The sequence below is a fragment of the Carcharodon carcharias genome, chromosome 2 (genome assembly GCF_017639515.1).
Source record: "Carcharodon carcharias isolate sCarCar2 chromosome 2, sCarCar2.pri, whole genome shotgun sequence".
Classification (NCBI taxonomy): domain Eukaryota; kingdom Metazoa; phylum Chordata; class Chondrichthyes; order Lamniformes; family Lamnidae; genus Carcharodon; species Carcharodon carcharias.
Window position 1 is genome coordinate 211,191,684 of NC_054468.1, and position 27,355 is coordinate 211,219,038.

At 45.8% G+C, this 27,355-nt stretch overlaps 1 protein-coding gene across 4 annotated transcripts in view; it reads left to right on the forward strand.

Moving 5' to 3' along the window:
• Positions 1-27,355, forward strand: part of LOC121273535 (regulator of G-protein signaling 7) — a 464,890-nt gene that overhangs the window by 301,368 nt on the left and 136,167 nt on the right. The gene's annotated exons all lie outside the window — the stretch shown is intronic.

Sequence of the window (27,355 nt, forward strand, 5' to 3'; positions counted from 1 at the left end):
ATTGCGGACGATGTCTGCAACATCTGATAGTTTGGTGTGCACCATTGTATCAGAGAGCTGGCCAAGGTTGTCTACATGAACATTCCCCATTGACAGAGCAAAACAGGACAAGAGAGTACTATAGGCTTTGTCCGTATTGCTGATTTCCCATGGTCCAAGGTGCCATAGGCTGCACCCACATTGCCTTGCACCTTGCATATTGCCTGACACCTTTGTGATTAGGAAGGGATGTTACTCCACAAATATCAAACTGGCAACAGTCGTGATTTATTCATCCTGTACCAGCCATCTGTGCCCCCTTTATTCCAACCAAGTCGTCAGGTCTCAGGTTGTCTAATTAGGAATATCCCTGCAGCCATGGCTCAAAACTCCTATCGGGAACCTGGGCAGATATGTAGTGCATGCCTATAATAAGAGACATACCAGCAATACAATTTTTGTTCAGCAAACCATCAGCACACTCAGATATCACCTCTGCTGCATGGACTGCTGGAGAGGAGCTCTGCAATACAACTATTGGGCTTGTTCATTGTATGATTCATACTTTGTTACACTGAGGGGTCAGCCCTTAGCACCGCCGGGCAGCAAGAGTTACAGGAGGAGGAGGAATAGGAACAGCATTAAACACCAGTGTCCCTCGCTGCCACAGATCTCAAATTCAACCGATTCAAGAGTGCTTTACCTGGTCCACCTTCCTACCTCAGTATCAGCAGTTCTGCAGAACTGCTGTTCTGACCACCACCAGCTGATTGCCTTCCTACAGTACAGCTTCATGGGTCATGCCATCGGTTGACTAAAAATATTAAAATTAGCATCAAATCCAGAAAAACTCCAACAAATCAATTCATATTTGTATAACACTTGCTGAATTAAGAATTATATAGATAGATTGGAAAAGTTGGGGCTGTTTTCCTTGGAGAAGAGAAAATTGAGAGATTTGATAAGAGATATACAAAATTATGAGGAGTCAGTTCAGAGTAGATAGCAAAAAACTGTTCCCATTGGTGGAAGGATTGAGAAAAGGAGGGACAGATTTAAGGTAATTGGCCGAAGAAGCAATGGAGCCATGAGGAAAAGCTCGTTCACGCAGTGAGTGATTGGGATCTGGAATTCATTGCCTGAGAGTGTAGTTGAGGCAGGTTCAATTGAGGTATTTAAAAGTGAATTGAATTATTATCTGAAGAGGAAGAATGTGCAGGAGTAGGGGGAGAAAGCCAAGGAGTGGCATTAGGTAAATATCTTCTTCAGAGAGCCAACATAGACATGACAGCCTGAATGGCCTCCTTCTGTGCTGTAACCATTCTGTGATTAGATCACCCAGGGCAAACCTTGGTTTTCTGTCTTCTGTGCCTATTTATCTATCCTTGTGCTGCTACGAAGAGTTCCCCCGGTGCCGACAGCTTGAGAAGTGGGAGGCTACTGTGTTTCCATTAAGGACACGTTAGTTGGCCATGATTGTTGACCTTGAGCAACTGTGGGCCTTGAACTCAGCTTTCTGGCTATGGGCGGCAGCATCTCAGTGAGGACCGGGTCAGTTTGGCCCACTTAGCAACATGGAGCTAAAATGGATGCTGCTGGAGTGGGTGGCGGGCGTACAGATATGCTGTTGTGCTCAGAGAAAACATCAAGTGCCTCTCCCAAGGAGGCAGTGCCAATCTCCGGTGGCACTTCTGTGGCTCTGCCTGAGTATAGGGTGAAGGGGGGATGTGATGCTCTTGAAGCCCCTGTTATCATTAACCACCAACGTCCCCTCCTTTTCCTCCAGTGGCACAGGGGTCTTGACACTTTCAGCACCTGAAATTAAAAATAACGACATGAATTGCCCTTTAGTGTGAAAGGGGAGCAGAAAAGGAGAAGAGTAGCTGCTGAAAGAAACTGATGCAAAATGTATCGGGTGGATAGAAATGAGAAGGAAGAAAAGTGGGACAGTGTGAATAAACTCTGCTCGATGCCTCCACTATAACCCTGGCCCACCTCCTGCCTGTGACGTCCTGCATGTCCCAAGTGGGAAAAGTGTTTGCATGGGTCTATGCCCCCACCGCCCCCCCCCCCCCCCCCCCCCCCCCCCCCCCGCCCCAGCCATCCACTGTCTCATGTGATGTGCAACCTCTTACTAGGAAGAAGGGATTGTGTTAGTGAGCTGCTTTGAGAATGTGTCTTTTGCTGTGATTGAATATTGCATATGTCATGTGAGGACTATGAGCCGTGATCAAGTGAGGGTAGCCATAGTGGTGAGAATAGGAGGTGCAGAGTGTGTGATTAGAAAAGGAAGGAATTGTAGTTAAATACTTGTAAGAGAGTGAAGGGAAGTGGGCAGGAGAAGGGAATGTTGGATGTGTTGGGGCTGTAGGTGTGAGGAGAAAGTAATTGAGGTGAAAAGTAATTTTCAGCCCACTCACATATCACCTCTGCTGCGTGGACTGCTGGAGAGGAGCTCTGCACAACAACTATTGGGCTTGTTCATTGTATGATCCATATTTTGTTACACTGGGTTGTCAGCCCTTAGCAGTACTGGGCAGCAGGAATTACAGGAGGAGGACGAGCAGGAACAGCCTTAAACACCAGTGCCCTTCCCTGCCATTGATCTCAACTTCAACCGATTCAAGAGTGCTTTATCTGGTCCAACTTCCTATCTCAGTATCTCTGGTGAGGCCGTTAAACCTCTTTTGGCATTGTTGCCATATCTTGAGAGCTAAGTTCTTTACATTAGCCTTTTCAGTGACCTCTGCCTTTTGGTAGTGGAATCTCTTGCACATTACCTAGGCCAGAGCCTCCAATGCTGCAGCAAAGTACTTGAGCCCTTTCTGGAACGCCTGACGCTAGAGAATCCTGACTTGCCCCACCATTCCACTCACTCATATCTGCCCTCAGAGCAGGAGCACAGCCAATAGGAATCATGGATATCATTGACTGTGTGCCTGACCCATGATGCTTTGGTCCCAGCACAGATTCCACATAACCCTGCGCCCAGCAGAACAGGTATGTGTAGCACACACTTAGCCCTCCATACCCGTTATCAAGCACCATTGAATTTCTAGATCTTTGTACATTGGCTTCACTCACTCTCCTTTGTGAATCAGAAGGTTGTGAGTGAGCTGAATTTCAGATATAAGCTCACAATCTAGGTTGACATTCCAGTGCAGCACTGAAGTAAAGTTGCAATGAAGGCCATGTCTCCGACACGAGTTGTCAAACCAAAATCCCCTTGTGGGCTTCAGGTGGTCATTAATAATATTGTGGCATTATTCAAGGGAGTCCTTTTTCTGCCCTTGCCAACATTCCTCCCTCAACTAGTACAAAATAAGTAAGTTTAATTGGGCTGCCATCTCATGGCTGTTTATGGGATGATCCAGATGCAGAATTACTGCCATGTTTATCCACCCACATAATGATAATAGCTGCACTTCAGAAAATAATTCAAAGTCTGAAGTGCTCTTCAAACTGATAAGGCATTTTATAAATGCAAGTATATCAGCATTATTATTAGAAACCTTATCTTAATTAGCTGCCACAGAGATCTAATGAAGTGGATTATGGTAAAGGTTCTGTTCTTAATATGTGTTGCCCTAGTAACAGGTTGTTTAAGTACTGTACTTAATGTAGCTTTTTTGATAACTATTGTTTTGTTCTAATATAAGGAGAGCAGCAACATTGAAAATAAATAACAAGGAGAATAAGTCTTTAGGCCCAATGAACCCAGCCGTTTTTATTGATGTGAATCCTACCAAAACAAAACAAAGAGATCAGGAAACCTCCACACGTTCCTTTTAAGCCATCCACTTTGACAAAATGTGTTTCAGAAATTATTTACAATGGGCCCTTTTGAACAAACAAAGTACACTTCAAGCAATTGCTGTGCTCCACCTCTTGAGGAGTGGTTTTTAACTGCAATATTTTGTGGGATAAACATATTAATGAATTTAGAATCCATATGGCTTACTCATTTAGCTCAGTCCGCATTTTCTAGGAGGGACAGTATAATTTATGCATATGTTATGACTAGTACATCATGGAATTATGCTATTCCCACCATGCATGGCGCTCTATTTAATCTTGTCAAAGGAAGATTTATTTATATGACCCTCAAAAATCTCAAAAAACAATAAACTGCTTTGAAGTGAAATGGCTATTGTTATGGAGAAAAATGTAATACCCAAACAATAATGAAATGATTAACCACCCAACCGTGGTTTTGGTTTAAGGAGGATTGTTTGCCAGAACACCAGAACTCCCTACTGTTTTTTAAATAATTCCAGTGAGGTTTAATGTCCCCTGAATCACTTGAATAAGGAATAAGGACCTATGTTTAATATCTCACCTAAGGGCAGGATTTCTGCCCTGATATCGGGGCTGGAACAGAGACGGACGGGCATGTAATTTCACGCTGTCGACTGGTGTACCCGTTTACCAACACCATCCCCTACCCCTCCCTATCCCCAATTCATTTTCCCAGACGCTGGGCCAGTTTTGAACAGCTACCCACCCACAAGCAGCGGGTAGTTTGTTAAGCTAATTAATTAAGCTGATCAGAGATTGACTGGAATTTGCCAGCCTGTGGGTCCCCCCTCTATCGTCAGGAGCATAGCAGCTGCCTGGGAGGCAGCCTCCCAGTGGCAAAATGGGGATACAGCACTCGAGGAAGAGTTTGAAGCCCTCCCCCCAACCTATCTGACGATAGCTGAAGCCACCGGCCACCCTGTGGAGGAGTTCCACAATGGTGGCCTGGCTGCTGTGGGCATTTTTAAAATTTCAAATCTTTTAAAGTTGCAGGCTATTGGCCTGCTAGCTTCAAGAGCCCTCATTCTGCTCTTAATTGAGCGCTCAGTCTGGCCAGTTGGCCAATTCAGTCAAAATCCATGTCGAATGACTGCTCCTGACACATTGCAGGGCCTGGATCTGCACTTGATCCTGACGTTGGAGTCCCAACCCAAAATGCAAAATCCTCTTTCAAAAGTCAACTGTATTTCTGCTGAAACCTTTTGAATTGGTTCATCATAAAAGTAGTGAAGCAATCAGAGCATGGAAAATAATGCCTTATGATATTAGCCATCAAACACTTAACATGTTCATAACAAATTCCCCTGTATAATTTTTTAACAGAGAGGTTTAATCCAGCTGTTTTAAATGTGTTATTACTTCTGTTAAAATAGTCAGTATATCAATTACATAGCATTTACAGCACAGAGATTGGCCATTTGATCCAACTGGTCTGTGCTGTTGTTTATGCTTCATATTTGCATATTCTTCTACTCCTTTCTCCCTCGTGTACTTGGCTAGCTTCCCCTTATATGCATCTCTGCTATTCACCTTTTCCCTGTGGTAGCAAGTTCCACTTTCACAGAATCACAATCACAGAATTGTTACAGCACAGAAAGAAGCCATTCAGCCCATTGCATCTGCACTGGATCTCTGAATGAGCAATTCACCTCGTGCCATTCTTATTCTAATAATAATAATTCTAGTAACCACTCTCTGGCAAAGATGTTTCTCCTGAAATCCTCACTGGATTTATTAGTGTCTCTCTCATATTAGGATCCCTAGTTTTGGATTCCCCACAAATAAAAACTTTTGCTTGATGCCTGTAAAATCCATTCATAATGTTTTGGATCTCTTTCAGGCCACCCCTCGGCCTTCTCTTTTCTAGAGAAAAGAGTCCCAGCCTGTTCAGTCTTTCTTGACAGTTATAAACATCAGTTCTTGTAAGTTCTTTCTGCACCCTCTCCAATGCCTTTTTGATATGGAAACTGATATGAATGTATATTGGTCATTGTTGTTGTCCATATGATGGATGTTTTTACAAAGGGAAAACAGTTTCCAGTGGTGTTCCACAGGGCTCAATGTTGGAGCCCTTGCTGTTTGTTGTATATATTAATGATTTGGACTTAAATGTGGGTGGCATGATTTGGAAATTTACAGATGACACAAAAATTGGCCACGAAGTTGATTGTGAAGAGGAGAGCCATTGTCTCCAGAATTATATCAATGGTTTGGTTGAGTGGACGGAAAAGTGGCAGATGGAATTTAATCCAGAGAAGTGTGAGGTAATGCATTTGGGAAGTGCAAACATAGCTAGGGAATACAAAATAAATGGGAGGATATTGGGAGGGGTAGAGGAAGTGAGAGACCTCGGTATGCATGTCCACAGGTCCCTAAAGGTGGCACGATAGATGGATAAGGTGGTAAAGAAAGCATATGAAATGGTTTCCTTTATTGAAATAGGTATAGAATACAAAAGCAGGGATGGAATGATGGAACTGGTTAGGCCACATCTGGAATTTTGTGTCTAGTTCTGGTAGCCACATTACAGGGAGGACATAATTGCTCTGGAGAGTACAGGGGAGATTTACAAGAATGTTGACAGGGTTTGAAAATTACCACTATGAGGAAAGATTGGAGAGATGGGTTGTTTTCTTGGGACTGAAGAAGCCGACAGGTGACCTGATTGAGGTGTACAAGACTGAGGGGCCTAGACACAGTAGACAGGAAAGACTTGTTTTCCCTAGCAGAGAGGTCAATTGCCTGGGGGCACAGATTTAAGTTGATTAGAGGCGACATGAGGAAAAACTCTTTCACCCAGAGGGTGGTGGGGGTCTGGAATTCACTGCCCCGTTTGGTGACGGAGTCAGAAACTCTCAACTCATTTGAAAGGCACCTGGATCTGCACCAGAAGTGCTGTAACCTGGAAGGCTACGGACCAGGTGTTGGAAGATGGGGTTAAAATGGGCGGCTAGTTTTTTTGTTTTTTATTTTTCGGCCGGCGCAGCCACGATGAGCTGAATGGTCCCTTTCTGTGCTGTAACGTTTCTATGGTTCTATATATGTTTACATTCAATTGCCTGGAAAAAGTGTTATAAAATGTTATAAAATTGTCCAGACAAAGCATTCAGCTGATCTTAGAAACTAACCCTCGCTTTCCAGCTGAGATGATGGAACATTTCAGTTGCCTCCAGGACAGCTTTCATCACAGAACCTGAATAAGTTGCCAACAACAGTCTTTACTGATGGCACAAACACCTGGTGATAAAAGTATTCAGATGTCTTGTTGGGAGGTATTTTCTCCCCATCTTTTAAAAATAGGCATCAAGGTTGTTTATGTATTTACATAAAATAGTTTAAAACATTCTTCCACCAGATCGTTAGCAGGAACAAATTTGACTACAGTACTTGATCTTTAAAGTCAGGTTCAATCAGGATTAAGGTTCAAACCTTTGTATGACAATTAGAACACTTGCTGTGTTTTTACCAGGCATTTGCTTGGGATCAGAGTGAGAACTTGACACCAAAGATAAACTGGGAATAGTGGAAAGGTGCTGAAAGCAAAAAGTACATCCACGCAGGTGAGTTTTGGGCAACCTTGAAAGAAATTAAGGAAGTGCCCTTCATAAACAGGTATAAAAAAGTGGACGATTATCCTCCAACCTTTGAATCCCATTGAGGTCACCACAGCGACGAAAGCTCCACCCTTTTGGCACATCTGCAATAACAAAGAGAAGCTCCAGTCATCTTTTGTAATGTTCCTGGTCTGTTGTCTATCAAATAGATTGGATTATTCTCTTATGTCAGTTACTCCCAACCCCAAAGCTACCCTATGAAAAAACAGAACAAAAAAATGCCATGGGTAGAAACTCCATTTGTCACAAGGACAAATTGAAGTCCATAGAAATAAAAATGAGAGACGCATAAGGGGCTGCTGCATTGATATCGACCTTCTTGCAGTATCACTCAAAATCAAAGTTCCCCTTAGTGACACTAAACTGCCATTGTCTGTAAATGAGCTTTAGTTCTTATCCATTATGTGCACGGCAATAACGTGGCAGAAGGTTACTTGGCCTGTCTTTGCCTGCAGTTAACACACATGAACTTTTCAGCAAGGAGGTCACTGAAACCAAACAGTGCATTAATTTTCCCCGTACAAACTTCAGGCCAATTGTAGCACCCCTTGCACAGGTCAGCTAAAACAGGAGTCAAACTTGTTCTGCGAAGCAAAGTGAAACGAACAATTTTCTATATAGCGCAGGTGCAATACCTCAAATCCGGCAACATCAGGACCGAAACTGTGCCGGATTTCGGATTTTGGGTCAGGTAGTTTAGGTCAAACCAAAAGTCACTTGGAACGCAGGGTAGAGAGGCGCACGAAGCAACAAAGCCGATAACTAGTCTGGAGCCACACCCCACTGAAGTGTCCAAGTAAGTTTTTTTTTAATTTTATTCAATTAAACTTGATGCATGGAACATTATAAAAGTGTCCGGTTTTCGGACAACCGGATTTGAGACACTGTACCTGTACAGAATAACATTTTTAAATCAAAGCAATGCCTGTATCCACATGCAGACAATTAAAAACTGGTTCTGAGAAATATGGAAACAGTTTATTTAATACATATCAGGAAATACCAAAAAATTACAAGGTAAAAAATGTGGTATGATGGAAAATTCTGATCATGTTATAACAACACAGCTTCCAAAGTGGAACAAAAACACAAAATGCTGGAATCATTCAGCGAGAGAGTACAGACAAGTTAACATTTCATCATGTTTATACTCTTGATTAATTCAAATGTCACATTCTTGAGCAATGCTACATTTCCTGGTTTGAACCGGATACATTTTTGCAAAACGGTATGGGGCATTATGGTGCTTGGGTGCAGAGAATTGTCTGGGCACAGCACTTAGAGAAAAATCAGCCATGGGCTATAATGGCGCCTGCCCAATTTTCTAACATTTATAAGTGTCAGGGTGACCCTTTGAATCTATGAGCACAATGAGAGATAATCTGCCTTGTTGGGTCCTGTAGACAGATGTCCATGTTTCTGTCAATAACAAGTGATCTTGACAAAATTGCCACATTTTCTGTATATTTTTAGCCTGCACTGCATGAGCTATTCTGATTAGCTGATCAACTTGTTATAATGATCCTACGAGTATCCTTGGTGCTTGACAACACATTGTGCAGTACTAATACTTGTTGCTTAAAGCAAAAACATTCTACTTTATCTGGCTGATTTATAAACTACTTTCAGCTGAACTTGACACTAGTGCTATTTCAGAAAGTAGCAGCGCACTAGTTAGAGATAATATAGAGTGGATCTGGGGGTAGTTTATGATGCACAATTATCTCCCACATTGTTTGGAAAATGTGATAGGAGGCCCTGTGGAAAAACAGAAGTTATGAGTAACTTACCATCGAAAATGCATCATGAAAATGAATTCCTTAGCATAAAATTAAGCCTTAATGTTATTAAAAGTCATGATTTTTTTAAAAAATGTCCACATTGGTAATTGTACTAAATAGCCCCAATAACAATTTGAGGGGCGATCAGAGCTGGGGGTGGGAAACCCGGATAAAGGGCAGAATTTTACAGCCCCATTGCGTTGGGAGTAAGGCCGTAAAATGCGGTGAGCTGTTCAAAAGCCCATTGGCTTTGGCGGGACCGTCAGATCCAGGCAGCATAAAATTCTGTCCAAAATTTCAGTCCATCTGTTTATGGTATTTTAATGGAGTCTCCTCTTTATGATATTACATTTGGCTTCAGTGACGGATGATGCGATGAGGGTCCCTGCAGCTGCTCACCCTAACTGTCTGAGATTCCTGCAAAGTACTGAGACATACACAATTCAGCTAACCTGAAGATGTGTGGCCATATGGCACACCGATGTTGATCCCACTGAGCCCCCAACCCCTCTGGCACCCCCAAACAGCATTCCCACACTCCCACAGTCAATAATTCTTTCATCATCGATTCTTGCCATACCATTGTTCTCAAGGCTGATGGCCATTGGGTAGACGAGAAGTAACACTGGAGATGAGTGGAAAGTTGAAAGAAAGTTTATGGTGGGTGAACATTGATAATAAAATTGATGCACTAACAGACTTTTATGTAACCAAGTGATTTTTGTTGTGAAACTACAGATCTTTCTTCTTCTTTTTCTCTGCTAACGATACAACTCCTGGGCTTCAGCAAAGCTAGAGGCAGGTTGCTTGTTTCCCTGATGACTGCTCAGATGCTCTTGGCTGAGGCCATCTGAGCTTTTGGGGACCATGAAGGCCAAAGGTTGTCCCACTTGCACCTGGGCAGGGGCAGAATCAGCCATCGGGACAGGAGACAGCATGTGTGGCTCTGACTGAGGGGGGAGGACAAAGGGGGTGAGTGGAAGCGCAGTTACAATCTCTGTAGAGACCGATAACTTAAAAAAAAATAAATTCCCACTGACCAACATAAAGGAATTGCACGATAAGATTTCAAGTTTAAGACGTTTACTGTAGCACAGAAACTAAAATCAGTATTGGTTAAACATTACTTAGCGGGCAACTAATATGCTAAACTACAGAAAATACACTCCTCAATCGTGTTTTAACACCCTGGAAAAACCCAGGGCATGTTTATACATTACAGCGCACCCTTCTCAAAATTTCAGTCTTTGTAGGAACCAGTTCAAAGCGATTCCCAGCTTCCAATGAGCTCACTTTTCCCCATTTTGCAATCATAACGTCTGCTGACCTCCAAAGGTCCTTTCTCTCAGTGTTCCAAGAAATCCTGAATCAACCCCCAGCAACATGGCTCACTCCATAGATTCCTTTCCTCAACAATGCCAGGAAAAATCTTCCAAAATCCTTATATGTCTCTTCAACCAGAGAACAAGCTTCCGCTGGCATTCTGACTGGTAGCTAACCAAGCATAGTCTTTCCCTGATGCTCACAATGGCTGCTACTTTCTGTTTCTCTCTGTTCAAAGTCTCTGAGACTGTAGGTCTGCAATGGCTAGAATATCTGCCTCTCCCTTTTGTGTTCAGGTGTTAAACCTGGCACATGGATTTTAATAAGCTTTGACCTGGAATCCCTGTGCCCATGATAACCGTCACCTGGCCAGTGGCTGGGCAGAGTCCGACACAACTTCACACCATCCTACTTTTCCAGGTCACCCTGGAAGGTTACCTTAAATTAAAAGAGACAGTGTAAAACATAACCACTTTATAAAGCCTCACATTTGTAACTGTGCCTTGAGCAGACTCCCGACTTTCCTTTGTCCTTTCTCCATCTTCTGTCTAATGGCCATCCATACTTTCCAGTTAAATGGCCAAAGTGAGGCTTTTCTCCATTCAAATTAAGCTGGCAGACTGAATGTGCAGGCCATTGGTGAGGGTCAGCGAGCACTGGGATGCCAACTATTTCTGATTCTCCATGCAGGTAGCCACTCACTCCATGGAGGTGGATATCTGTGCAAAAGCCTGAGAGATTGTGACACTGCTGCTGGAGATGGACCATTCCAATCTCTTCCAATCATGTGAAGTGTCCCTGGAAATGCTGACAGAACCTCACACATTTCTTGCTGCTGTTCAAGAATAGTCCTCTTTGTGAATGGCTCCTGAGACAAAGCTTATATGTCCAGGCAAGCAGAGTCTGAAGGATCCTATTTCCTGTGACGGGGCCTCTCCACTGTTGTCTTTGTCTGAAAAACCACCTCCTGCTCATTTGTGATGTTTGACTCATCGTGTGACAACCCAGCTACCTACCTTGGAGGCTCCAATGAGATTTGTGTGACTAAGGTAGTAGAGGGTGCATGTGAGTCGTGTGACAGTGTTTCTTTAGAGTGCGCAACCTCCTCTGAAGGTGCCTCCATCTCCCCTTGCATCAATTCTTGTGATACTTAAGGGACCCATTGGAGATGAAAAACTGAATTCTAACTGACAAGATAAAAGAGTTCAAAGTAATTATTGTGCAGATGTTCATATATACCAGTGGCTAGTGGCATCAGGACAACATGATTGATTGTTGTGTGCCATGTAATTTTGTTATGCCTAATACTGAAATCAGTTATTTGGTAGACATCCAAAATACAAATTAGAAGCAGGCATAGGCCATTCAGTCCCTCGAATCTGCTCCACTATTTGAAAAGATCATGGCAGGTCTGATTGTGGTCTTAACTCAACTTTGCTGTCTATCCCCTATATCTTTTGCCTCCCTTGTCAATCAAGAATCTATCCAACTCAGCCTTAAAAATATTCAATGAACCTGCCTCCACTGCACTCAAAAGAAGAGAACTCCATAGACTAACATCCCTCATCTCCATCTTAAATGTAGCATCCATGTCTCTGAGCCAGAAGCTCCGTGTTCAAGTCTTATTCCAGCACTTGATGGCCCAGGAAGGTATGTTCATAACATTACCAAACAGCTTAAGTACCAGCATGTACCAATGGCAGGCAGTAAGGGTGGGAGAGATTCCAGGTCAGTTACCTGCAGAAGGCAGTGTCAAACTACTGCAGTACCTTGCCAAACATTACCATGGACTAACAAAGAAATCCATGGTTGTTAATGCCCTTTCAGGGCATGACACGTGAAGAGAGAGAAATTATTGAGTTCCCAGCACTGACCCCTGTGGCATTCCACTAGTTACAACTTGCCAACCTGAAAATGACCCTTTTATCCCTGCTCTCTTCTTCCTGTCAGCTAATCAATCCACTATACATGCTAATATGTTACCCCCAGAGCATTGGTTCTTATTTTGTGTAGTAACCTTTGATGTGGCACCTTATCAAATGCCATTTGGAAATCTGGAAACAGGATGCTAATGCTGTATCTGTTAAAAAGCTATAACTAAGCCCTCTCCACAATCTTTCGGCTGCTGAGCTGCTGTCGGCTTCCACTGCTATGAGCAGGTCCAAAGGTTAAAATTCTGCCCAGAGTATGCCAAGTGCCCTGTTCCTTCTGCAGCTCCAGTTGTCATTGTTGCACAATCTTGCGCAGGGTATGGTACACTGTGGTCATTCTGGAGACCCTCACTGGGTAGTTTTTATTTTATTCATTTGTGGGATGTGGGCTTCGCTGGCTGGGCCAGCATTTATTGCCCATCCCTAATTGCCCTTGAGAAGGTGATGGTGAACTGCCTTCTTGAACTGCTGCGGTCCATGTTGTGTATGTACACCCACAGTGCTATTAGGGAGGGAGTTCCAGGATTTTAACCCAGCGATTGTGAAGGAATGGCAATATAGTTCCAAGTCAGAATGATGAGTGATTTGGAGGGGAACTTCCAGATGGTGGTGTTCCCATCTATCTGTTGCCCTTGTTCTTCTAGATGGTAGTGGTCGTGTGTTTAGAAGGTACTGTCTAAGGAGCCTTGGCAAACTCCTGCAGGTCATCTTGTACATGGTACACACTGCTGCTACTGTGCATCGGTGGTGGGGGGAGTGAATGTTTGTGAATGTGTTGCCAATCAAGTGGGCTGCTTTGCCTTGGACGGTGTCAAGCTTCTTGAGTGTTGTGGGAGCTGCACTCATGCAGGCAAGTCGGGAGTATTCCATCACACTCATGACTTGTGCCTTGTAGATGGTGGACAGGCTTTGAGGAGTCAGGAGGCGAATTACTCATTGCAGGATTCCTAGCTTCTGACCTGCTCTTGTAGCCACAGTATTTATATGGCTAGTCCAGGTTAGTTTCTGGTCAATGGTAACCCCCAGGATGTTGATAGTGGGTAATTCAGTGATGGTAATGTCATTGAAAGTCAAGGGGCGATGGTTAGATTCTCTCTTATTCAATATAGTAATTGTCTGGCATTTGTATGGCATGAATGTTACTTGCCACTTGTCAGCCCAAACCTGGATATTGTCCAGATCTTGCTGCATTTGGATGTGGACCCTTCAGGACCTGAGGAGTCACTGAACATCGTGTAATCATCAACGAACATCCCCACTTCTGACCTTATGATGGAAGGAAGGACATTTTTGAAGCAGCTGAAGATGGTTGGATCGAGGACACTATACTGAGGAACTCCTGCAGTGATGTCCTGGAGCTGATGTGACTGACCTTCAACAACCACAACCATCTTCCTTTGCGCTAGGTATGACTCCAACCAGTGTAAAGTTTCCCCCCGATTCCTATTGACTCCAGTTTTGCTAGGGCTCCTTGATGCCACACTCAGTCAAATGCTGCCTTGGTGCCAAGGGCAGTCCCTCTCACCTCACCTCGGGAGTTCAGCTCTTTTGTCCATGCTTGAACCAAGGCTCTAAGAAATCAGGAGCTGAGTGGCCCTGGCGGTGACGGTAAGCAGGTTATTGCTGAGCAAGTGCCACTTGATAGCACAATTGATGACCCCTTCCATTACTTGATTGATGATCGAGAGTAGACTGATGGGGTGGTACTTAGCCGGGTTGGATTTGTCCTGCTTTTTGTGTATAGGACATACCTAGGCAATTTTCCACTTGGCTGAGTAGATACTAGTGTTGTAGCTGTACAGAAAAAGCTTGGCTAGGGACACAGCAAGTTCTGGAGCACAAGTCTTCAGCACTATTGCCGGAATATTGTCAGGGTCCATAGCCTTTGTACTATCCAGTTCCTTCAGCCGTTTCTTGACGTCACGTGGAGTGAATTGAGTTGGCTGAAGACTGGCACCTGTGATGCTGGGGTGTCCAGGGGAGGCCGAGATGGATCATCCACTCAGCACTTCCAGCTAAAGATTGTAGCAAATGCTTCAGCCTTATCTTTTATACTGTGCTGTGATTACCCCATCATTGAGGATGGGGATATTTGTGGAGCCTCCTCCTCAAGTGAGTTGTTTAATTCTCCACCACCATTCACGACTGGATGTGGCAGGACTGCAGAGCTTCGATCTGATCCATTGGCTGTGGGATCGCTTAGCTCTGTCTATCACTTGCTGCTTATGCTGTTGGGCACGCAAGTAGTCCTGTATTGTAGCTTTGCCAGGTTGACACCTCATTTTTTGGTATGCCTGGTGCTGCTCCTGGCATGCCCTCCTGCACTCTTAATTGAACCAAGGTTGATACCCTGGCTTGTTGGTAATGGTAGAGTGGGGGATATGCCACATTAGGTTACAGATTGTGGTTGAGTACAATTCTGCTGCAGTTGACGGCCCACAGGGCCTCATGGATGCCCAGTCTTGAGTTGCCAAATCTGTTCGAAATCTATCCCATTTATCACGGTGATAGTGCCACACAACACAATGGAGGAAATCCTCACTGTGAAAGAAGGAGTTAATCTCCACAAGGACTGCTTGGTGGTCACTTCCACCGATACTGTCATGGACAGATGCATCTGTGGCAGTCAGGTTGGTGAGGATGAGGACAAGTATGTTTTTCCCTTTTGTTGGTTCCCTCACCACCTAACGCTGAAGGCTGACCTGTCCAGGCACCTGAAATGCATCATGGGCATGCGGATCGCTTGCTCAATGACACATCTGGTGGTTATCTGACTGGTTTTGCACCACCCTTTGGCTTCATTAGTGGGGTTCCTCATAGGTATCTTCAAGCCAGTTTGAGTAGACTATCATTTATTTAGTTGAGTCAGCTTGCAGGTCCAAAATGGTTGAGGAGCTTGGACTGCTGCAGGATGAAAGCATTGTGGCAACTCCCCAGAATCTGGCACACACCTGCATAAATATTTTTGCATGGTTTCACAACAGTTGCACACTGATTAAATGAAATTCCTTGTGTTTTCTGAGTTCTCCCGGTTTATCTGGGTCTGTGAGTGGATTGAAAAGTGTCTGCAGTCGATGGTGCCCTGCACCTGTGAAAAGCCAGCCAGAAATGCAAACCCAAGCACCTCTCCTTCTGAGCAGTGTCATCGCAGGTGAGGTTGATATAATTGCCACCGCTGGCAAACAGTTCATCACTGACCTGCCTTATACATTTACTGCAGTCCACTAGGAGATTCTGGATGTGCCCTGTAGTGGCCTGAAAGGATCCAGAAGCAAAAATGCTCACTTTCACAGCCACTGGGAATGTGTGGCCACCAGGCCTAGCAGGGAGCAGATCTTCTTCTAGGAGGCTGAAGATGTCTGCCACCAACACGTGACAACCTCAGCCTCTGGAAGCCATGCTCTTCCAAGAGGTCAAGGAAGCCCCCCCCACACACACAACACTCCCTCCCCCACTGGACCTCTACCAATATACCCTGTTATTCTGGTAATGCCTCGTGTGACCTCGACACCTCTTTTACTCCCCTCTATCCTGCTGGTTTCCCTCTGCACTGACGACGTACAGGTCTCTCCATAGTAGGTTGTTGCTTCTGTTTTTGATGGTCACCTTACTTTTCATCCAGGGTTCCAATCTAAGGCATCCGTTGTGTCACTTTGAATCTCAATAACTCCCATGTACACAGATTAGCCTTTCAACACAAGTCCTCTCAACAAACCCTTTTCTAGTGGGAGGTAGGAAAGCAGCCCTAGATATTGTGTAGTAGTTGATGTTGTATGTCTGACTTTTAATGAGTCCCATGTGTTTCCTTTCCACCTTCTCATCTTGGCTTCAGGAAGCCTGGGAAACCTGTGCACCTGAAGTTGAGTTTAGATACCAGTCAAAATCTTATCAAAAATGCCTCATTTAAATATTATAAGCAGTAACCCACCTCTCTGGGGGGATTATGTACATACATTGAAATGCACTTAAGTTAAATCCTGAGGTTGGAGTGTTGGAGTCGGCTTCTGGATGCAATGGCATTTTTGCCGATTTAAACAACCCTCTAACCCAAATCCACAGCCACATTTCCTCAAATGAGTTTGAATGTCTGGAAAATAGCCTGCTGTTTCTCTCGGTTTAACTTTGGCTCATTTCTTGTGCACATTAGCAACATAGGAGATGGCAGATAGAAGCCACGTTTAAAAATTACAGTCCCCACCCCTTTAAAGAAGACATGATTACATTACTGCGATTTGTCTGCCATAGTTGCAAGATAAACAGAGTATCAGCAGCACTGTATACTTGGTCTAAAATTACATCATGGTGCACTTCTCCAGTTCCACCTTATTCATGTAGGAGTCATCAGTACCCTAAAGAGGAGAGTCAGGACAATAAGACCCAAGCTCCCACAAGGAGCAAATGCATGTAATCCCATCACTCAACCAATATTCACCGGGCTCCCAATACAAACAGCAGCCATTTCTGACTACACTGTAGTGCTGAGGCAGTCAGCTCCTACATACCAAGTGGTACAAGCTGAAAGACATTTAACAAATTCTTCAATTTGGCAGAAATCAGCTAAGCTTTTAAAATGGTAAATGGAATATAGTAGAATGGATAGAATTGAATTTAATTAAGGTAATCACACTTTAACAGAGTACATAAAGCTTACTGAATTGCTTAATATGTTGCACGTGACACCTTTATATTTGACTTGTATGGCGATGGAAAATAGTTGTGGAAAATTGACCAGAATACGCTGTTACCCACCACAAGCTTGGGTGGTAAATGTGGTGGGGATTACTAATTAGTTTGCTGAAATATGTGACATTCATCTTCCCTTTCCATCTGCTGTGTCATTATTCAGAAGAATGAGCTGATGAATTAATCATCATCATTCATTCTTGGAGAAAATTATTTTACGCCTGTCAAAATTTGCCATTTCTAGAATTCTCTTAAATGCTTCAGGCCTTTTTAACTATTTTTTTTCAAAAAGAAAATTGACCATGACATGGCACAGATGAAGGCTTTCAATTTTTCCCTTCATCGTTTAATGTAAAATGGAGAAGTCTAATTTCTTTCTCAGAATCAGTTACCTTGCTACTTCATGTAATATTTTAGAATAGGATTTAGAGTGGAGATTTTTTCTTTAAAAATCACAGTGTGTAGAAGTGGCTTCAGGTCCTTTGTTCCATGTGACATTCAAATAACACATTGCACAAATTGGTTCAGTCCTAGCATCATCTATTTAGCTTTCCAGTTTAAGAAGGTTGTGAGTGAGCATATTTCTTCAATCTATTATCTTTCTGAATGTAAAGCAGGTATAAGGCAAAGTGAATCATGTAGAAGATATCTGTCAAGAGCACTTGAGTTTGATGTCTCCCTGCTGATGTAGCACACGTGTTGATTCACCAGGGTGCAGCGGCTCAGTACACTATAGCCTGTGGGGGTATCGTAGTCTATATATGGTAGCCCCAGCAGTACTATTGAGAACAGCCAAGGTCTGCAGTCATAAACTTTTATTCCTCAAACTAATTCCTTAGCAGAGGACGAGGTGGCGGTATAGTGCTAATATCATTGACTGGTAATTCAGAGACTTAGGCTAATGTTCTGGGACATGGGTTCAAATCCCACCATGCCAATTGGTAGAATTTAAATTCAATTCATCAATAAAAATCTGGAAGAGAAAGCCAGTCTGAAAACTATCATGTTTAAAAAGATACAGCATCATAGCAATGTCACTGTCTAGTAATTCAGAAGCCCAGGATAATTTTCTGGGGATATGGGATCAAGTCCTACCATGGCTTCTGGTGGAATTTAAATTCAATTCATAAATCTGGATTTGAAAGCTAGCCTCAGTAATGGTGACCATGAAACTATCATCAATTGTCATTTTTTAAAAAGACATCTGGTTCACTATAGTCCTTTAGGGAAAGAAATATAACTCCAGACCCGCAGCAATGTTGTTTACGTTTAACCACCATCTGAAATGGCCTAGCAATCCACTCAGTTCAAGGGCAATTAGGGATGGGTAACAAATTGGCGGACTGTGAAAGCTTCTTTATAGGTGTAAAGGGAAAATGTAGCAAGGAAAAATGTGGGTCCATTATAGGTGGAGACAGGAGAATTTATAGTAGAGAATAGGGAGATGGTGCAGAAGCAATGACTTTAGCTGGGACTTTCCACGCCCGCTGGCGTCGGCTGTGTTCGTTGGCGTGAGCAGACAATACTGAGCGATCAATTTAACAATGACATGAAACCAGTTTGTGATCGTCCGCTCAACCCACTGATGGTGGGCCGTGTTTCCCATTATCGGACGTCGGGAACATCGTGGTAGTACATGTGCATGTCATTATTAGGCCAGCCTGCCGGAATTGTCCGTCCTTGCTGGATCAGCCACCCATGTCGGCGGGAAAACACGCTGACGTGTTTCATGACAGCATATAAAAGGTGTGCACTTGGTGGGCTGCACTTTGAGGGAAACCCAGAGGTGAGAACAGAGTAACATTGCACAGCGCTCACCAGGGTCACCTGTTGGACTTCAAGGTTGAGGAGCACTGTGGGGGGGAGGGGGGCAAGGGCTACCCTGCGGTTGAGGCGTGTTGTGTTGCTAGGGCTGCCCTGTGTTTGAATGTAGCACAAAAGCATTCGGGGTGGGCAGGTAGGGTGGGCAAGGGAAGTGGCCACGCATTAGGGACACCTTGTATAAAGTGCAGTTTCTCTGCAGTTGAGACAGTTCAGACACAGCCATTGATAAGGTTGGAGTCACACCACTCAAGCAACACAAAGGCATCGAAGTGCCACCAAGTGCTTCAGATCTTTTAGCCCTCAGGCAGAGACTGCAAAGTAAGGAATGTTTCAGTGGACTGCAAGTCAGTTGGACGACTGGGCACATTGTACAATTTCCTTGCTAAAGCTGGCCATGGAGCAGTAACTGGTGAAGGCGCTCACAGCTCCTTGCAATGTCATCATCCTGGTTTGGACCAGTCTCCCCCTCATGGTTCAAGCTAACAGTGCAGCCTTGCAGCACGGGTTAGGAGAATGCCTGTGCCTGAGCTGAGAGCACAGCATGCGGCCCAATGGGCAAAGCTGCAGCCAATCTGTTGGTTGGAGTGGGGCAGAGATGATTGGAATTTCAGTCTGCCATGCAGCGCACTAAACTCTGGCCATCCAAGTGGTGGCCAGCACTCTCAGAGATGCGTTAAGGGGGCTTCAGACTTAACCAAGACAGGTTCTTAGTACACCCACACTAACCCATGTGTCTCTCTCTTTCATCCTGCAGGAGGAGTACATCAGGATCATGGATCCTGGTGACCTCGCTGATGCCTCATGGCTTACAGAGAGTGAAGACGACGAAGAAGAGAGCGACTGAGGTGCCTGGCTACACAGAGGGCGAAGCTGCACCCTCTGAAAGAAGGGGCGGCTGGGGCTCCCGCACACACTGCCGTAAAGCCACAGCGAGCCATTACTGGCCAGCGTCTAGCTAGACCCAGGGTCTATAGGTGCTGCCTTTCATTCCTGCAGATGATTGAAAACCAGTGTCACCAAAGAATGCACATATCCAAGAAACTGGTCAGTCACATCTGCCTGTTACTGCAGGATTTGGGGACATGGAGGAAATCCAATGCCCGTAGCCATGAAAGTGACAGCGGTGCACAATTTCTAAGCTGGTGGGACCTTTCAGGGCTGCACAGGTGATCTCTGTGGGATATTAAAAGCCTCTACCCACAATTGCATCCATGAGGTCACAGATGCTACCTTCGCAAGGGCACACAACTTTGAGCATTTCGCCCAGGACCAAGAGAGCCAGGATGCAAGAGTGATAGGATTTGCCCGGATCTCGGGTTTCCCACAGGTGCAGGTTGCGAACGACTGCACTCACATGGTGCTCAGATCTCCGTCACAACACGTAGTCAACTATGTTAACCACAAGGGATTCCATTTGCTGAATGTGTAGTGGTGTGCGACCACCACAAACACATCCTGCAGGTGTGTGTGCACAGTTTCCAGACAGTGTCCACAGCTCAAATATTCTCAGCCTGTCACAGATCCCTGACGTCTTCCAGGATCCACAGAAGCTGCAGTGTTGGCTCCTCAGGGACAAGAGCTACCCACACAAGATGTAGCTGATGACACCCGTGCAGCGGCCTCAGCCTGCAGCAGAGCGATGGTATAATGAGGCTCATGCTGCAAGTTGCAAAGTGGTGGAGCAGAACATCTGGATGCTGAAAATGAGGTTCCGGTGCCTGGACCGGTCTAGCGGAGCCCTGGAATATAGTCCGCAGAGGGTGTCACGCATTGTCATCGTCTGCAGCACCGTTTAGAACCTGGCGCTGCAACAGTGTGAGGAGTTGGCTGAGGAGGAGCTGGAGGTCTCCTCCAATGAGGAAGACGCCAACAGGGATGAGGGTGAGGAGATCCTCGAAGGTGATGATGATGGGGATGAGGCCGCCGTGTTGTCTAGACAAGGCAGGCGCATTCGGGAGGCCCTCATGGCTGCTAGATTTGTGGAGGATGATGATAACATGCAATGAGGAGACACCATAGATCCTCACATTGCGTCTGTGAACGTTTGACTCCCATCTGACTTATGGCAGCACGAATACCCTCTGTGATAATGCTTCCATCATGAAAATGCAGTGGAAGCCCTAATAGTTGCTCGATTGCAGGAGGATGATGACAACATGCAGTGAGGACACTCCACAGATCTTCACATAGCCTCTGAAAATGTCTGACTCCTGTCTGGCTGAAGACAACTTGCTTGCGCTCTGTGATCAGAGTCATATCATAGAGACACAGCTGTGAAACTTTAAATGCACCTGATCCTTTGTCCACCTTCAGTATCTGACCCCTTCAGGAGCACAGCGTCACTGGTCACAGATGCTGAAGAGATGGGAGCCAGTCCCACCTTAAAGGTGCTGAGAGCACACAGAGAAAATGACAGTATTCTATGACGCCTGCCCACAACATTCTGGCAGAAATGACAAGCGCCATCGAGGTGCAGGCATCAGTAATGTGTCCAGGGATTTTGAGGTTGGACCATCACTTTGGTCTGAAGGCTGCACAAAGCACAGGGAAGAGGCCCTGGGCTGAGACACCTGCCTTTATCTTGTGCAGAAAGGTTTCACATCTGAGTGACACAAACAATGCTCATCAGAACAAGGAGCCAAAGGCAGGGAGACATTCTTGCGAGTTTATTGACAATAGTGAACATTATGTACAAGTAATTTACACCTGTGCCCAGGCTGTGCAACTACATCTTCTTAAACTTCCTTAACCTGCCGTTACTTCTTGGTGCTCCCCGGACATCCACAGTGGAGGTGGAGGCAGGCCGCTGACTGCTATGCTCTGTCTGTGCTGATCTTGGCGGGCATCCTCTGGAGGGCCGAGACCTGGAAGGTCCCGACCTGCTTTCGGGATCCTGCTGTGTGGCAGTGGCACCCTCCTTGGCCTGTGGAGCTGGAGCTGCTAAGGTCATAGGAAAACGGAACTTGGATGGGCTGGACACCCTCAGAGTCACCTAGATGAATGGCCCAGGGGGTACACCTGCTGATCCACCTCCCAATAGGTGCTCAAGGGCCCCAGGCTGCCTCCTTGAGGAGAAAGGGTAGCTGGAGTGAGATCAAGCTGTCCTGCTCCACTCTCACATACATACTGTGGGAGTTTAGCCCACGCAGCAGTGCAGGGGCGACAAACTGGACCAAGGTCTCCATGGTGGCCGCTATCCTGCCAGTGTTGACCTCAGTGCATTGGTATGCCAGCACTATCACCTCAGCCTGAAGGCAAACGGACTCATCCATCATGCCTTGCTATCTGAGGAGTGCAGCGGACATCCCTTCCTGATGTTCCTGAGCTTGCCTTTGCAGTTCCAGCAACTGTGACATGACTGAGTCCAGAGGCTCGTCATCTAACACGGACTAAGCAAATTTCTGGCCTCCAGCAGTCCTCCGAGTGCCGGAACTTGGGAAATGCTTGCCGCTGGTTGTGTATCAGATAGTGCAATGTGCTTACCAGTTTGAGATCCCCAGGCTACAGCAAAGCTAGGTCCCACCGAGGTGTGTGCGTCTGCATTGGTGGATGGAGCTGGTGAGCCCTGCGATGGATCTTCAAGGAGGGTGGCTCCAGATTCCTTTTCAGAGGTTCCTTCAGGCCTTGATTGTAGGTCTTGGGTCATGGACTCCGTTGGCTGTTTCCCAGATGTGCGTGCGCAAGCAAGGGGAGATAATTAGTGCATGGCAGTGGCCTGTGAAAGAGGACACATCACTCACGGCATGGTTATCTGATGGATATTGCACTGCTGAATCCTCACTTGGTAGAGCACTGCCGACCTCATCATCAGCACAGGACTGGTCCAGATCCTTGCCAGCCAGCTGGATGGCTCTGTTTTCAAAGTACATGAGGACCTTGATTTCAGGCATTCCTCCACCAGTCCAAGACCTCTCCCTCTTAGTGTGTGCCAGCTTGTCCTGCATGAATAGAGATGGAGAGAGTGTAAGCAGGACGCCTGCCAGACCAGATGATAAGTATGCCTGGCATGTGAGAGTGGTGAGTGGTCCCATAGGCAGGATGAGGACAATGACGGTGTGTGTGAGAGAGTGAATGGTGATGTCCCTTGAACCAGCAGTGAGTGAGGGCTCTGTGGACGTGTGATGGGTTTGTGATTGTGTGAGTTGTGAGTGATGAGAAGAGTGAGTTACCCTGGCTGAATGGAGGAAATCATTCATCCTCTTGAGGAACTGGGTGGCTGTCCTCTTTTGAAGGGCATGGGCACTGACCACCACTGCCACTGCCTCCCAAGCCTGGTAGGTCATACCACTGCCCATCCTGCAGCCAGAGCTGGGTAGAGGACATCGCAGCAGGCCTCCATGGCGTCCAAAAGGCGTTCCAGTGATGCATCACTAAACCTGGGGTCTGCAGTCTTTTCGCCTTTCGTGGACATCTTTCCTGAAGTAGTTCTGGGCTGGGAGCACTGAGATGTGTGCGTGCGGCTGGACTTTAAATAAGGCACCCGGAGTGATGAAGCGGTGAGGTAATTGCATGGCGGGCGAATGAGGGCCCACTGCACCATCGAAACGGTGTGTTTCCTGGGAATGCATAACTAATGTGGCTGGTTTGGGAGATACGCCGTGAAAAGCTGCCATTGTGGCCAACGGATAAAACGTTGTTTTGCCCACCCGCTACCGCACTTAGTGCAAATCTGGGACAATTTCACCCTTTGTGTCTCTCTTCACAGAAATACTAGGGAAAAGGGCTTGTGAAATGAGGATCTGAAAGAAATTAGTATTAATAAAGAGGTAGTACTTGAAAAATTAATTTGACTGAAGGTTGATCAATCTCCTGTGTAGGACTATTAAACAGGAGGTCTGTAAGGTCCCTCTAAGACCCTCAGCCGCATTTTGGTATCAACGACATGAAACAAACTGTGGGTACAATTTCCACTTTATGTGGAAAACCTTTATTAATCCACAAAGCAGTGGTATATATTTACACCAGTTGCCTATTAAGGGCCACATGCAGAAGCTCTTCCCCATGTGGTCGGACCACTGAATGAATTCTTCCACACAATTTCCTGTGGCTGACCAAGTATAGAATCATCCCAGATTTGCAATAAGTGTGGTAGCAAGCGGGAAAAGGGACGTTTTACCTGCTGGTCGCAATGGCTGGTTTTTGCACCATATTGTCCCAGTCCCGTCTCATTAATCACACATTCCCAGGAAACACACCGTTTCGCTGGCAGGCGGCCTCCAATTCACACTCCACATTGTCACCTCACCGCTTCCTCCCGCTGGGCACTATATTTAGAGTGCAGCCGCAGACACACCTCTCAGTGCTTCCAGCCCAGGACTGCCGCACAGAAGACATGGCCCTGAAAGGCAAGAAGATTGCAGCCCCCCGATCCAATGACGTATCCCTGAGACGCCTTCTAGACATCTTTGGAGCCCGCTGCAATGTCCTGTACTCCCACTCTGGCCGCAGGAGGCCCATCAGTCTCACCACTCCAGCTTAGGAGGTGGTGGCTGCGGTGGTCAGTGCCAATGGTACACAGAAGAGGCTCACCATCCATTGCAGAAAGAGGATGAATAATCTCATCTGTGCCACCAGGGTAAGGTAACCATCTCATCACTCTAACCTCACGCACTCACAAGCCCATCACGCATTCAATGGCATCTCACTCACTGCCAGCTCAAGAGATATCACCACTCACTCTCAAACACACCCTCACATCTCCATCTGGCCTCATCTCCTCTGGAGACTGCCTCCTCAGCCCTCACCACCTTGAAGCCACTTGCACAGATCAGCATGTGTCCCCACATATTGTGAAATACGCTGGTGTGCCCAGATGATCCAGTGTGGGGGGCTGATTCCGGCAAGCTGGGCTTATGCAGATGTATTACAGTGAAGTTCTCGGTGTGCAGTGGAGGGAAAAGCAGCCTGCCATTGACGGGCGGAGCAGGCAATTGCAAACTGCGACTTGTTGGCCTTCCCGCCACATTGTCCGCTCACTCCCACCATGATGCTTGATGCCAGCGGGCACAGCAAACTCCGCCCCTAGTCGCACTTCCTGGCTGCAGCAGCGATGCCCTTTATATTCCTTTCTGGCCCTGATCTTTTGGCGTATAGAGTAATGCCTTAAATCTGACCATCCAATTGGGTTATCAATCCCACCCTGGCCATGCAAAGACCACCTGCATGTAGTCATTTCTTGCTCTTAGCAGGGGGCGTCTCCAGGTACCTGCCAGCAATGGATGTGATTTCTGTACCTTGGTAAGGCAGGAAGAAAGCCATTCACACATACCCGAGAGACCATTATAAAAACAAAAAAACTGCGGATGCTGGAAATCCAAAACAAAAACAGAATTACCTGGAAAAACTCAGCAGGTCTGGCAGCATCGGCGGAGAAGAAAAGAGTTGACGTTTCGAGTCCTCATGACCCTTCGACAGAACTTGAGTTCGAGTCCAGGAAAGAGCTGAAATATAAGCTGGTTTAAGGTGTGTGTGTGGGGGGCGGAGAGATAGAGACAGAGAGGTGGAGGGGGTTGGTGTGGTTGTAGCGACAAACAAGCAGTGATAGAAGCAGATCATCAAAAGATGTCAACAACAATAGTACAATAGAACACATAGGTGTTAAAGTTAAAGTTGGTGATATTATCTAAACGAATGTGCTAATTAAGAATGGATGGTAGGGCACTCAAGGTATAGCTCTAGTGGGTTTTTTTTTTATTTTATATAATGGAAATAGGTGGGAAAAGGAAAATCTTTATAATTTATTGGGAAAAAAAAGAAGGGGGAAACAGAAAGGGGGTGGGGATGGGGGAGGGGACTCACGACCTAAAGTTGTTGAATTCAATATTCAGTCCGGAAGGCTGTAAAGTCCCTAGTCGGAAGATGAGGTGTTGTTCCTCCAGTTTGCGTTGGGCTTCACTGGAACAATGCAGCAAGCCAAGGACAGACATGTGGTCGTTGACAGGGCCCTCAACCGTGTCCGGCCCATCTCCCGCGCATCCGCCCTCACTCCTTCTCCTCCCTCCCAGAAACATGATAGGGTCCCCCTTGTCCTCACTTATCACCCCACCAGCCTCCGCATTCAAAGGATCATCCTCCACCATTTCCGCCAACTCCAGCATGATGCCACTACCAAACACATCTTCCCTTCACCCCCCTTATCGGCATTCCGTAGGGATCGCTCCCTCCGGGACACCCTGGTCCACTCCTCCATCACCCCCTACTCCTCAACCCCCTCCTATGGCACAACCTCTTGCCCACGCAAAAGATGCAACACCTGCCCCTTCACTTCCTCTCTCCTCACCGTCCAAGGACCCAAACACTCCTTTCAAGTGAAGCAGCATTTCACTTGCATTTCCCCCAACTTAGTCTACTGCATTCGTTGCTCCCAATGTGGTCTCCTCTACATTGGAGAGACCAAACGTAAACTGGGCGACCGCTTTGCAGAACACCTGCGGTCTGTCCGCAAGAATGACCCAAACCTCCCTGTCGCTTGCCATTTTAACACTCCACCCTGCTCTCTTGCCCACATGTCTGTCCTTGGCTTGCTGCATTGTTCCAGTGAAGCCCAACGCAAACTGGAGGAACAACACCTCATCTTCCGACTAGGGACTTTACAGCCTTCCGGACTGAATATTGAATTCAACAACTTTAGGTCGTGAGTCCCCTCCCCCATCCCCACCCCCTTTCTGTTTCCCCCTTCTTTTTTTTTCCCAATAAATTATAAAGATTTTCCTTTTCCCACCTATTTCCATTATATAAAATAAAAAAAAAACCCACTAGAGCTATACCTTGAGTGCCCTACCATCCATTCTTAATTAGCACATTCGTTTAGATAATATCACCAACTTTAACTTTAACACCTATGTGTTCTATTGTACTATTGTTGTTGACATCTTTTGATGATCTGCTTCTATCACTGCTTGTTTGTCGCTACAACCACACCAACCCCCTCCACCTCTCTGTCTCTCTATCTCTCCGCCCCCCACACACACACCTTAAACCAGCTTATATTTCAGCTCTTTCCTGGACTCGAACTCAAGTTCTGTTGAAGGGTCATGAGGACTCGAAACGTCAACTCTTTTCTTCTCCGCCGATGCTGCCAGACCTGCTGAGTTTTTCCAGGTAATTCTGTTTTTGTTCCCGAGAGACCATTGTCTAGGTCAGCCTCTGTAATCAGGATGTCTGGTGGTTAGCCACAGCCCCAATGATATGTCCTGACATGTCTGTGTGTGCGTATATCCTTGTTCAGTCTTTATTTTTAGAAAAGTTTCATATAAGCCTCAGCATTGATGTCTTCGGTCAGAATTCTTCCCCCTTCATCCTGATGTCCTCTGCACTCCATGTTCTTACTACCCGGTTTTGAGCTCAAGACATGGTCTACCTTGCAACTGGTTACATATTGATGCAACTGTAAAGAGAAGACAAACTATAAACAAACAAAGAA